We start from the raw sequence: 13,289 nt of genomic DNA on the forward strand, positions 1-13,289 counted from the left end.
TTCTAACCATCCAAAATGGGGAGAACCCCTTCACATAACCACAAAACCTGTCAAATAAAACACTTCCAAAAAGGGATCACAATACCCCTTCAATTCCATCTCAAACTACCTTTCTAACCCAACAAACTCATTTCTCATATTTGCAAGGTGTAAACATTCACAAGGCATAGAAATCTCTATTTAAACCTCCATACATGGCATATCACATGTATATCACATACATACATCATTTCTATCAAAACCCTAATCAAGAAAATTCTTAAATCTCAACTTGGGTTGGGATTTACTTACCTTGTTATGGAAGAGACTTCACCAACCCTTCCTTCACTTGGTTTGCTTGATTTTCTCTATTCTTAACCAAAAGAACAAAAACCTCAAACTTCAATATAAACTAAAACTCACAAGGTTTCACAATCACAGTAGAAATCCTTACTTAGGAGCCTTAGGTTGCTTTTCTACCCACAACTCACTTCAAAAACCCCTTGGAACTCCTTGATCAAAGAAAGAGAAATTGAGAGGAACAAGAATGGAGAGTTGCGTTTTGAGAAGAAGAATGAGGGGTTGCTAACTCTTAATTCCTTTTAATGAAATTTATACCAAAGCATTCCCATTTTGCCTTATCTTCTTTGGGAATTCCATCTATATCCTTTGATTCATTACAAACTCACCCCCATAACAACATATTCTCCATGAAAAATCCTAAATTAACTCCCCACTTTTTCCTGCTAATTAGGGGTAGAATACAAATTGCCCTTAGAGAGAAAATATCTAAAACTTAACAAACATTTTAATCGGCCTGTCGCCGCGGCGAAGAAAACTTTTGTCGCCGCGGCAAAACTGTCCGAGAGTTTCCCGTGGTTTCAAAACATCTTCGCCGCGGCGAAGATTCTTCTTCGCCCGGCGAACGTTGGTACACTAAACTCTTCTATTTTCAACCAATTTCAGGGCAAGCATTCAAACAACACTCAATCAAACAATATACCAAACGAAAGAGGAAACAATAATGACGTACCTTAGGTGGGGCGTTACATACTACTCTACTATGCCTATGACACGTTTATCAACCTTCGCTTTGGTGAACAAGCAAAACCGTCATTTTAAGTCGACCCATCACCATTAAGGAAAACTCCAATGCATTTTAACCTCCCACTAGTAGAAGTGTACCCTTCGCTTTGATAAACAAGGTTTCGACGAACAGTGGTTTGATTAAAACCATAGTGATGGAAGGCTTACGTGACTTAATATACTTTAATTGAGGGTTTGCTATTTAATGTCTCATCAGATTATTATCTTTGTTAGAATGACATTGTTTGGCATGTTATTCAACATTCAACCTTAGCATGCATTCTAAACTCAATATTAAAATGTGTCGGTACATGGCCCAACTAAAACCGATTTCCTCGAGCCTAGAGGAATTGATGGGTCACCTAGGGTCCCTGTAATAAATATCTTGAGTCTTCAAGTATGGTTGCCTCGTCCTTTGCTCCGTCTTTAAGTATATTACAAATACATCATTCTAAATTTACAATAAAATTAATCTTAAACTAATTTTACATCAACAAATTTAGAAACCTCGATTTACATTCGAGGGGAATGAGATGAGAAGAGAATGTACATTGAGAAGAGGAGAAAGACAGGACACGCAGGCCCTATTTAAAAATTTATAGCCATACATACCCAAAAATTTTAAAACATTCACCTCAGGTCTAAGGCTCATGTACCGGGTACCATGCAATATACAAACAAGTAAATAGCATTCATTTCAAAAACAATCAATTTTTGAATTTGGTGGGTTATTTATTAATTACCCTCTTAAATGTGCAGAATGATTATTGGCTTTATATGTTCTTAAAAACTGTAGTTTAGTCCCTTCGCGAAAAACAGAAAATTGGAAAAGCTATAGACTTTGCCGCGGCGAAAAATTCCAGAAAGCACTTCGCCGCAGCAAAACTTAGAAATCCCCAAATCGTACAGTTCGCATTTTTTGCAGTTTTTGTGCAATATCACGAATCCAAATCAAATCGAACGCATATACGTTCAACTACAATATCAACCAACCAACATAACATCCATCAACACATTATTAAACCATTTTATCATTTGAATCATTCAATCAACAGTAGATTTACAGATTTAACAAAAACAAGTTTTTCATGGTAGATTCATCAAGGCAACATGCTATCAACAAACACATGTAATCAACCATTCATAAAAACTATAAAATCTAGGACCCTAGGCCCTGATACCACTATTAGGAAACGACCCTATTGCGCAGCAGAAAACAAAAATTTTACAACAATGGATCGTTCCTTAGAACCCAAAATCAGGGTACAGAAATTACAGTTTATGTTACATCAAGAATCTGCAGAAAAATAAATCTAAAGTTTAGATTCATACCCACGTTGGAGGCTCCACCAATATTGTCTCTGAACGTGTTTGCTACCGATCCAAGTATAGGATCGAACCGTAGAAGTCTAGGATCGAATTGTAGAAGTCCACACGAAGACAATCGCAAGGAACCAAGGAGGGATTTGCTAAATCCTCCTTGGTCTTAAGAAATCAAGAAGAAGAAAAGAGAAATATTTGATTTTTCAATCAAATAGTGAAAGTGGCGTGGGAGAGTGTGTATGTGTTGTGTGTTTTTCTTTTCTTTCAAAAGGGCAAAATTTAATTATTCACAAATCACACAAACACTTTTCCTTTTATAGGCAAACTTAGTTGCCCTATTCCCACATGGAATGGGCTTGGGCTCCAACCCAAACACCCCATGTTGCCAAACACTTCCAATTAGATATTTTAATTTAATTCATCATTATCTCAATTAAAATCAATTAATATTTAATTAACATTTAACAATAATGATGATTTAATTAAATATGTGCAAACACACATTTAAACGTAATTTCACTTATTTAATTTTTTCTAACAAATTAAATAAAGGCTACGACCCCAGCAAATTTAATCTCACTGTGAAATTACCAAAATACCCTTTCGCCCAAAAAGACGAAAAACGCCCTTCTTTCTTCTTGGCTCTTAAATTATCTTCTATGTGTGTGACCCATAGGCTCCTTACCATACCGACAGTGTATAGTATCGCGATTAACACCAATTAATCGTCTCACTAATACATAGACCAAGATTGGCCCCTAGCAAGGCATCATGGCCACCCGATAGATTCGGATTCAGCAAAGTAGCTACTTGTCAACGATATAGTTACTATACAATTAGATCCCTTCATCATACTGTATCTCGACGAGACAAAGGCATATAAATATTTTCAACCTCCAGTTACTCTCGATATTATTTATTCAGTTTCTGGACCAATGACCTGTATTATAAACCGGATAGAGCAACAACTCAATCCCACCGTGGCCACAGTTTTAGTGTCATTGCCATATACTGAATTACACCGTGAGATAACTTCTCCCGTACCTGGGAGTGATGAATCCTCTGTCAATCCACCGTAGCCTTGATACACTCCTTAATGCAGCCAATCACCACAGTATTGATAGCTCTGAATAGAACTGCGTTAGGCTAGTGTCAAACTGCACCAATCGGTGCACAAGGCGCTTCGGTGATCTCAAGTCGAAGGATCACATGTACCACCATTCATTAGAGGATTTGTTCTGTAGACACTGGGGTTACCATTCATATGGAATCCTCTGGTGGGTCAGTCCAGTGAACTTGTTGTGGTATATCCGCCTACAGCAAGCACCCATCTGTTGCACTAGGTTGTCACCAAACAACCTTGACAAGTGAGATCAGTCACTGCCTTTCGACAGGGTTGTTCAACACTATGATAGCCTTACTATATTATCTGTGCCCTTACTTCAGAATAATACTAGGGCTACAACGTTTCTAGAATGGCCACCATATGTGCTCATAGGGTTCTCACTATCAAGATTTGAAACACTTGATACCCTCATCACAATTCTTCCATTCTAAGGACATATATCAATACATAATGCAATAATAATGATTTACGCGGTATAGAATAAAATGCCTTTTATTGATTAATGAACATTATTACAAAGAGTCAATCTACAATAATTGATTGGCTCTAGGGCATCTACTCTAACATTATATGCTTGTCGTGCCACATCTTGGTCTTTTCTTTGTAAATATGGGCATTTTCATAAGCTTCGTGACGAAACTCATCAAGTTCATTCAATTTCAGCATTCTTTTGTCCTCAATAGCTTGTAAATCCATGTTTAGCTACTTGACTGCCCAATATGCCTTATGCTCGAGTTCCACCGGCAAGTGACATGTCTTCCCAAACACTAAACGGAACAGAGACATATCAATTGGAGTCTTAAACGCAGTACGGTATGCCTACAATGCATCATCTAACTTTCATGACCAGTTCTTCCTAGATGCCTTAACCGTCTTTTCTATAATTCTTTTCAGCTCTCTGTTTGAAAGTTCTGCTTGCCTGCTAGTCTGAGGATGGTATGGTGTAGCAACTCTATGTGTCACTCCATATTTTCGGCAAAAATGAGTTCCACCATCACTGATGATTGCCCGTGGTTCTCCAAATCTTGAGAAAATGTTTTTCCTCAGAAAGTTCAACACCACTTTGGCATTGTTAAAGGGTAATGCAACTGCTTCCACCCATTTCGACACATAGTCAACAACCACCAAGATGTACATATTTCCATATGAATTCGGGAAAGGGCCTATGAAGTCAATCCCCCACACGTCGAAAAGTTCAACGACTAAAATGTTATTCAACGGCATCTCATCTCTCTTTGAAATATTTCCACTCTGTTGACATTGGTCATATTCCTGAACCAATCGAAAAGCGTCATTGAATAGACTTGGCCAATAAAATCCAGATTGAAGGACCTTAGCTACTGTTCTAGTTCCTCCAAAGTGACCACCGACTTCCTTCTCATGGCAATGCCTTAAAATACTCTCTATTTCCTCTTTAGGGACACACCTTCGTATGATCTGATCTGGACAGTGTTTATAACAAAACGGTTCTTCCCAGAAATAGAATTTCAAGTCAGAGAAAAAATTCTTCTTTCGCTGGAAAGTCATGCCATTTGGAAGCACTCTTGATGATAAGTAATTTGCAATATCCGCATACCAAGGTGCTTCTTCAACTCTCATCAATTTCTCATCCGGGAATGTCTCCTTGATTTGAGTTTCCTTTTCACTTCCCTGTGCTGGTTGTTCAATCCTTGATAGATGATCTGCTACCACATTTTCTGGCCCTTTTTGGTCTCGGATTTCCAATTCAAACTCTTGCAGTAGTAGGATCCATCTTATTAACCTTGGTTTTGCTTCTTGCTTTGCCAGCAGGTGCTTGAGCGTTGAATGGTCTGTGTAGACAATCACCTTAGCACCTAACAAATAAGAGCGAAATTCGTCAAATGCAAAAATGATGGCTAAAACCTCTTTTTCAGTAGTGGAGTAGTTCAACTGTGCATCGGTTAGTGTCTTGATAGCATGCTGAATTACATACAAAACATTATTCCTTCTTTGTCCTAAAACCACTCCTAATACAAAATCACTAGCATCACACATCAATTCAAATGGGAGTTCCCAATTGGGAACTGCAATAATGGGTGCAGACACTAATAATTTCTTAAGAGTTTGAAAAGCATGCATGCATTCATCATCGAAATCAAAAAAGGCATCTTTAATCAACAAATTGCAAAAAGGTTTAGAGATTTTGGAGAAATCCTTTATAAATCTTCTATAGAACCCCGCATGCCCCAGGAAACTCCAGAGTGCCTTGACATTTACAAGTGGTGGTAGCTTCTCAATCACTTCTGTTTTGGCTCGATCCACTTTAATGCCATTCTTTGAAATTCGGTGATCGAGTACTATTCCTTCTTGAACCATGAAGTGACACTTCTCCCAGTTAAGCACTAGATTTGTATCTTGACATCACTGCAAAACAAAGGAAAGGTTAGACAGGCAACTATCAAAAGAAAACCAAATATAGAGAAATCATCCATGAAGACTTCTATGAACCGCTCCACCATGTCACCGAATATCGACATCATGCATCACTGGAATGTCGCCAGTGCATTGCACAACCCAAAAGGCATCCTTCTGTAAGCAAAGGTACCATATGGACAAGTGAATGTCGTCTTTTCTTGATCTTCAAGGGCAATGGGAATATGATTATAGCCTGAATAGCCATCCAAGAAACAATAATATGCATGCCCCGCAAGTCTTTCTAACATTTGATAAATGAAAGGAAGTGGAAAATGATCCTTTCTTGTTGCTTCATTCAGCTTCCTGTACTCGATGCATACCCTCCAACCCGTGACTATCCTAGTCGGTACCAATTCATTGCTTTCAATCTTTATTACCGTGATACCTTGTTTCTTTGGAACCACTTGCATCGAGCTCACCCAAGGACTATCTGAAATAGGGTAGATGATGTCTGCATCCAAGAGTTTTACCACTTCCTTCATATAAGGTTTTAATCTCTGTTGCGGTTGCACCCTAGGCTTGACATCATCTTTCATGATATCTTGTGTATACAAAGAGATGGAGAAATGTCTTTAATGTCGGAAATGGTCCATCCAATTACTAATTTATGTTCTTTTAACACTCGAATCAACCTCCCTTCCTCCACTTTACTCAACCTTGCATTGCTGATCACCAGAAAGGATTCTGATTCACCAAGATACACATATTTAAGGTGAGATGGTAAAGGCTTCAGTTCAAGCTTTAGAGGTTCTTCCGTTCTTGCCTTTTCCTTCTCTTTTTCTATGTCAAAATCTTCAAATTCTGGATCTTGGCTTGTGTTTATCGATTGAAGTGCTTCTAAAAGCCTAGCACACTCATTCTTCTTTGGCTTGTCTACCTCGGTTGTTTTGGATTAGGCAATGCAAGCTTCTAGAGGTAGATGAGGGGTGTTCTCTTTGATGGTATCCGCTACAAGTCTATCCACCAAATCTACACTAAAACATGAATTTGACTCTGATGGAAATTTCATGGCCTCGAAGACATTAAATGTCATCGTTTCATGTTGGACCCTTAGGATCAACTTCCCTTCTTCGACATTAGTTAAGGCTCTTCCGGTAGCAAGAAATGGTCATCCCAAGATGAGAGGAATCTCTTTGTCTTTTTCCCTATCCAACACGACATAGTCTACCAAAAATATGACTTTGTCCACCTTAACCAGTACATCTTCAACAATACCCCTTGGATGCTTGATGGATCAATCTGCAAGCTGCAAAGATACAATTATAGGTTTCACTTCACTAATCCCTAGTCTCTTAAAAATAGAAAAAGGCATTAGATTAATACTCGCAGCCAGATCACATAAAACTCTATCAAATGCAATATCTCCTATAACACAAGGGATAGTGAAACTCCTTGGATCCTTGAGTTTTGGAGGTAGTTTCTTCTATAGAATGGCACTGCACTCCTCTGTAAGCATCATTGTTTCCTCATCTTCCAACTTTCTTTTGTTTGATAGAATTTCCTTGAGGAACTTAGCGTAGCTTGGCATCTGCTACAAGGCATCTTCAAAAGGAATGTTAATGTGCATTTTTTTAAATATCTCAAGAAATTTCATGAACTGCTTATCCTAATTTTGCTTTCTAAGTCTTTGAGGAAAAGGCATATGAGGGATATGATGTGACAACTCTGGCGGTATCTCAGGAAATGGCAATTTTTCCTTCTTTTGCTTTGGCATCTTTTCCCTCTTTGGTTCTTCTTCTATGGGACTCGTTGGCTTTTCCTCAACAATGATTTCTTCCTCGATTTCTTCATCAGACTCTTCCTTTTCTTTTGGTGGGTTCTCATCTTTCTTTTTTTGTTCAACCTCTTCCAAGACTGTTCCACTTCTTAAAGTTATTGCATTTGCTTGTTCACGTGGATTTGTCATTATGTTACTTGGTAGGGAACCTTGAGGTTGTTCATTCAACTTTTCAGCTATTAGACCCATTTCTCTTCCAAGTTTCAAATCGACGCCCCTTCGTTTCTAAAATTCGCCCTCGTCTCACTCATAAAACCTATGGTCTCTTGCATGAACTTCTTGAACATATCCTCCAATTTTGACACTTTTTGATCCCATGGTTGATGGTTCACCCCTACTTGATTGTTTGGCACTATTCTTTGATTCCATTGATTATTCTGATTGCCCCAGGACAAGTTTGGATGATTTCTCCAACCAGGATTGTACGTATTGGAGAAAGGATTGTTCTATTGTCTCTGATTCCCAGCCAAATAGTTGACTTGTTCTGATGATGAGAAAGCTAAAGAAAAATTGTTCCCCACTCGGCATTCAATGCTCGCATGGTTACCTGCACAAAAATCGCATGTTACTTGAGGTGTTTGAATTGAATTTACTTGCATACCTCCTAATTGTTTCTAAAGTGTTGTTAGTTAGGCTGAAATGGTCGTGTAAGTATCAACTTCATGAATACCCATGACTTCTTCGGATGAATTCTTTCATTGGGTCTCTAATAGTTGTTACTTGCCAGGACTTCAAGTAACTCATAAACTTCGTTAGGTGTCTTGTTTTGCAATCCTCCTCCAGATGTTGCATCCACCATTGTTTGTACATTTGTCAACAACCCATTACAGAAGGTTTGGACTTGCATCCAAACAGGCAAACCATGGTGTGGACACTTTCTCAATAGTTCCTGTAAAACCCCTCCCTAGCCGGGTATTTCCTAAGTATCCCTTGGCCATTGAGAACCTAGAAAACGCACGCCTAGGAAAGAAGTTTATTTTAAAATCCTATTTAAAGAATAAACTTGTAGTTTAAAACATATATATATAGATATATGTATTTAATTTTTTTTTCTTAACTATAATAAGTTCATTGTATAATCAAAAAATATAATTTCCTTTCTTGGAGTAAATTATGAAATCCATAGTAATANATGTGTGAATTTGGATCTTCCTTTGCATCTCCCCCAAATTGTACCGACTATTGGATCATTTAGATGATTGCTGACTTTATTTCAAAATTGTTGGCTTGCACCGATGGTCTAGTGATACTTGGACCACTACCATCAACTAAGGGTACTGAGAATTCCCTCAAAGTTCAGTTTGCAGCCATTTCAATGACTATTACCTCTCATTCTCTTCTCTCTCTGATAAGTCTTCTTGCAATTCTTTCAATCTTTGGATCAATAGGAAACACTGGATGATGTCTTGCTCTTCACATAAACTACACAAGACAGAAAGAGAGCATGAGATCACAAGTGAATAAAAAGAAAAAAAATTAAGCTAAAAACAATTAAAACAAAAGTAAAACTTCAATATTAACACAAAATCAATCCTCGGCAACGGCGCCAAAAACTTGATGCGTATTTTGACAAACATGCAATGGTAGCAAGTGCACTAGTCGCAAAAAGTAATAAAATGATTAAAAGAGTATCATTCCTACGAGGATTGCGTGTTAAGTACTAATTTTCCTAGTTTTGTAACTAGTTGAAGAACATGAAGATTATTGGATTTGCGGGAGACAATAAAAGCAGAAATTAACACAAAATCAATAACGTAAATTAAAATCTAACTAATTACGAAAATATCAACTAATTACGAAAATATCAATTCAAGACAAAGAGCTTAGGATTTCGACTTCACTAGGATACTCTGATTCAATCTACGGCTATTGTTGCCTTCAAACTCATATGCAAGGATTATAAATCAGACACCTTAATCTGCAAAATATACCTTCTCAAGCTATATTCTCCTACTTATCCCTATTAAGCTTCCGCACCCAACAAAATGAAGAGTAACCGTTCAAAGTCTATTAAGCCAAGTGGAATCCTAAAGTGATTTCATAGATCTCCGAACCTATCTCTAGCGTTCATTCAATCTATGGTATTTACTCTGAGGGGCTAACACATGAATCACTTCTCAGTCTCATCATGCTCAACATTTAATTGAACCAAAGAAAACTCAACATTCAATTGCATTAAGAACAAGAATAAACACATAATCCAAGCAATAGAACTTAAAAACAACATCTATTTATAGATTAAACCATTGTAATCCAAGTTAGATCAAAACCCTAACCCAAAAGTGAGTTAGTTCATATTCAAATTAAAGAAAATCGGAATATAGACTGTAAATAAAGAGCTCAACATGCTAAAACAATAAGAAAAGAATGAAATCTTCCCTAATTGAAGACCCAAAATGCTTCCAATCTCCAATTTCTTCCTTTTCTTCCCTAACAATCTCCAACTCCCTTACAAAATGAGCTAAGGCTCTCTTAAATAGTCGGCCAAAACCCTGGGATTCGAGACTAAAACTCCACAATGCACAGTTTTTAAAAAACAAATAACTCCAGGATTCGCCTTGGCTCGCGACGAAACTTTAAAATGCCAAGTTAACCTGCGAGTTTCATTCTGTGGCGAAACCTTGTCTTCAAATAGTTGAAATTACATAACTACCCTTGCATGCTCCCAATGCTTGAATCTCTGGTTTTCTCTTTCCTTCTCTTTCATTTGAGCTTCAAGGGTGCTTCTAATCAACCTCCGAACATTCCTGACTCTAAAAACTCTCGAGTTTGAATCAATTGACCTCGTTTTTGCTCCGTTTCAATCTGGAAATGTGTTTCCGACCTGAAATATGAAATGAACGAATAAAGTGGTAGTTCGAGCCTAAAATCAAAGGAAAGTATCCGAAAATCCTACCAAATAGGAAAGAAAAACAATATAATCCATGAATTATCAATGTTGTTTCTGCTTGGTCAGAAGAGTGTTGACAATTTAGAATTGTCTTCTTGTTAGTCAACAATTTTACTTATTTTACATATCAGTTCTTTATACAATTACAGGTAATTTAGCACCTGGGCTAATTCATTCCTATTGCTCTTTTAAGGTTTAGATTTATGCTATTATTTTTCATTTCATTGAGCTCCTTATTCAGACTTGCAGTTGAGACGTTAGTTTTAGCTTCTTTAGAGCAATACATTCTTGTCAATAGAAGCAACTTTCAATGTGGGGTTGCTGATTTATCAACCACGATGTGGCTGGTGAATCTTTATGGCTTCTTTAGGAATTTTTCCAGCAAAAGCTACCAGATTTCCTACAGTCTAGAAGCTGAGAGGATCCTGTTCTATTTAGTGACTGAAAATGAATGAGATTTGCCTTTTGCAATGATCCACTCATCATCATTGAGGTGGTTGTTCCAACAAGAAAAAATTAGCAAGCCATTGTCATACCAAATCCTGAAGTTCTGTAGAAGCTATGGAATGGATGTTGTTGTCCATGGTAGTCCGACTATTAATGAAAAGGTGATTATAGAGTTGGTAGCAGCAAGAGATAACCATGCAGCTGCCATTCTAGTTAGCTTATTAATAGAGCTTGTAGAGCAAGAAGGCCACGAGCATGACATAGTAGCAATAGTAAATTTCATGGAAAAAGCTATTGACATCTTTCCAACTACTTCAGATCAATTATGTTTGCATGGCATAAGCAAAGAAATCCGTGCACTTTTTTACAAATCAAACCACTATTCACTGCAAACATTTATGGCAATTTCACTTGTAACATTTAACATTTTATGCTCAGTGCACCCTGAATTACTCTCTGACAATGAAGCCTAGGTAGTAGTAACTATAAAGGTAACTGTCTTAACTCTGTCTTATTTTAGTATGATCACGATTAAAGGGAATTGACTCGACTTCTCTCACTTTGTAGTTAATTGACTGCCTAGTCTCTATAGTGGCTGTGCATGGCTGGACTCATGAAAGTCTAATAGTTATAAGCATTCTTTCCTTAATTTTGCACCATTACTCAAATAATGCTCTTCAAAAACAATTATTCTAAATACTTCCTTGGTCAGTACCATCAATAGCACCATTGACACTGCTTGTTCAAAGGGACCAGCGTTGACTGATTATGATGAGGGAGCAAACACAGGAGAAAGCCTGATATTTGTGCTTCTACCATACTATTTCTATTTAAGAAGGTAAGCACCCTTCATTGATGCACCTGTATGATTCCAAGCGATAAAATCTAACTTCTCTGTTGCCTTAGTTTACATGCTGCTTTACCAGACCCTATGGAATGGCAAAATCTTGTTGATCCATTGAACTCAAAGCAATCACTCACAACAGTCAGCATCCACTACCATGATTTGTGCAAGCTGATGCATTTTGGTCCCCTTCAATCAAGCTTGTCTATTCATATTGTCTTTTGGAATTTTTCACCAGATTATCAGACCACAAAAGTAGAGAACATAAGGAGCTGAATTGCTCCACAGGTTCCTAATATCCATAATGGATGTGTTAGAAGGCCTTGTTTTTTATAATGACATCAGGGTGGCTATAAACTGTGGACTCTGCCTATCAATGGTGTTAGGATGGGAAAACCTAGATTTGCAGGAGAGGAGAATTATTGCCTAGAATTATTGGTACAAGCCGAGTGTAGAAGAGATGGCATTGTCTTTGGCTGCTCCATGTTTAGCATCGAAATCTTTCTTTAATCTTGCCTACAGTGAATGTAGCTATTGCATTGCCAAAACTTGACAATATTCCTTTGTGGTTAAGAACTGTGTTTGATGATTCCTACGTATGGGCTAGGAATGTCAGCAAAGAAATGGTGCTTCTATTTCGAGAATTACTTAATTCTGATTTCTTGAAGGCAGATCAAATTGCTAGTTTCAATCATGTGCTACAGGTAACAATTTTTTGTTCTTTGTCATGTGCTTTTGCTCCGTCCATTTTGACAATCGGATAAAATCATTTTGCATATTTAACAACTGACAGTGGTTTCCTATATCCTTGTTCTATGGTTTCTTTTATCAACGTATAAAAGGAAAGATTGTGAGTTTCAGTTTCCATTTGATATTGTAGGCGTGCAGAAAAGACATGTACAGCAACAGTACTCAAGATGACCGCTGGGATGAGTAGGCAGAGAAGAAGTTCACCGCATTGCACGATTTGAGAGAAGTACGTGAGTATCTCATTCACTTAACGTCATCTCAATTGTCCATGAAATCATAAAATGGAGATATGAGATTGTTAGAAGAACTCGAAACCTTCTTTAGGTCATGATGATATCTAGAAAAATGTTATTCTTTAATCAGAATTTGGGTCCTCATAAATTTACCTTCATCTATCAAAATCCTCATCTTGAAGTGTAACACAAAAGAGGAAAATAGATGCATTTATTGTCGCATACACTTTTTTGTTTAGGTTATCATTACTCAAATCTTTTACACATATGCTTAGCCCTTAATTCAAAGTAATCTATTAGACTTGGGTTAAAAGTTAAAGTTAGTTATTTTTAATATCAATTAAGTAATGCTTTGTATGACATTCTTTTATTCTTTGCCATTAAGGAGATCGTACAAT

General features: G+C 37.3%; 1 pseudogene; it reads left to right on the forward strand.

The window, feature by feature from the left end:
* Positions 1-10,662: 10,662 nt before the first annotated feature.
* LOC116119513 lies at positions 10,663-12,989 on the forward strand (annotated as a pseudogene).
* Positions 12,990-13,289: the final 300 nt, after the last annotated feature.

This window comes from Pistacia vera, unplaced genomic scaffold (assembly GCF_008641045.1).
Source record: "Pistacia vera cultivar Batoury unplaced genomic scaffold, PisVer_v2 Contig891, whole genome shotgun sequence".
In the NCBI taxonomy this organism is placed as follows: domain Eukaryota; kingdom Viridiplantae; phylum Streptophyta; class Magnoliopsida; order Sapindales; family Anacardiaceae; genus Pistacia; species Pistacia vera.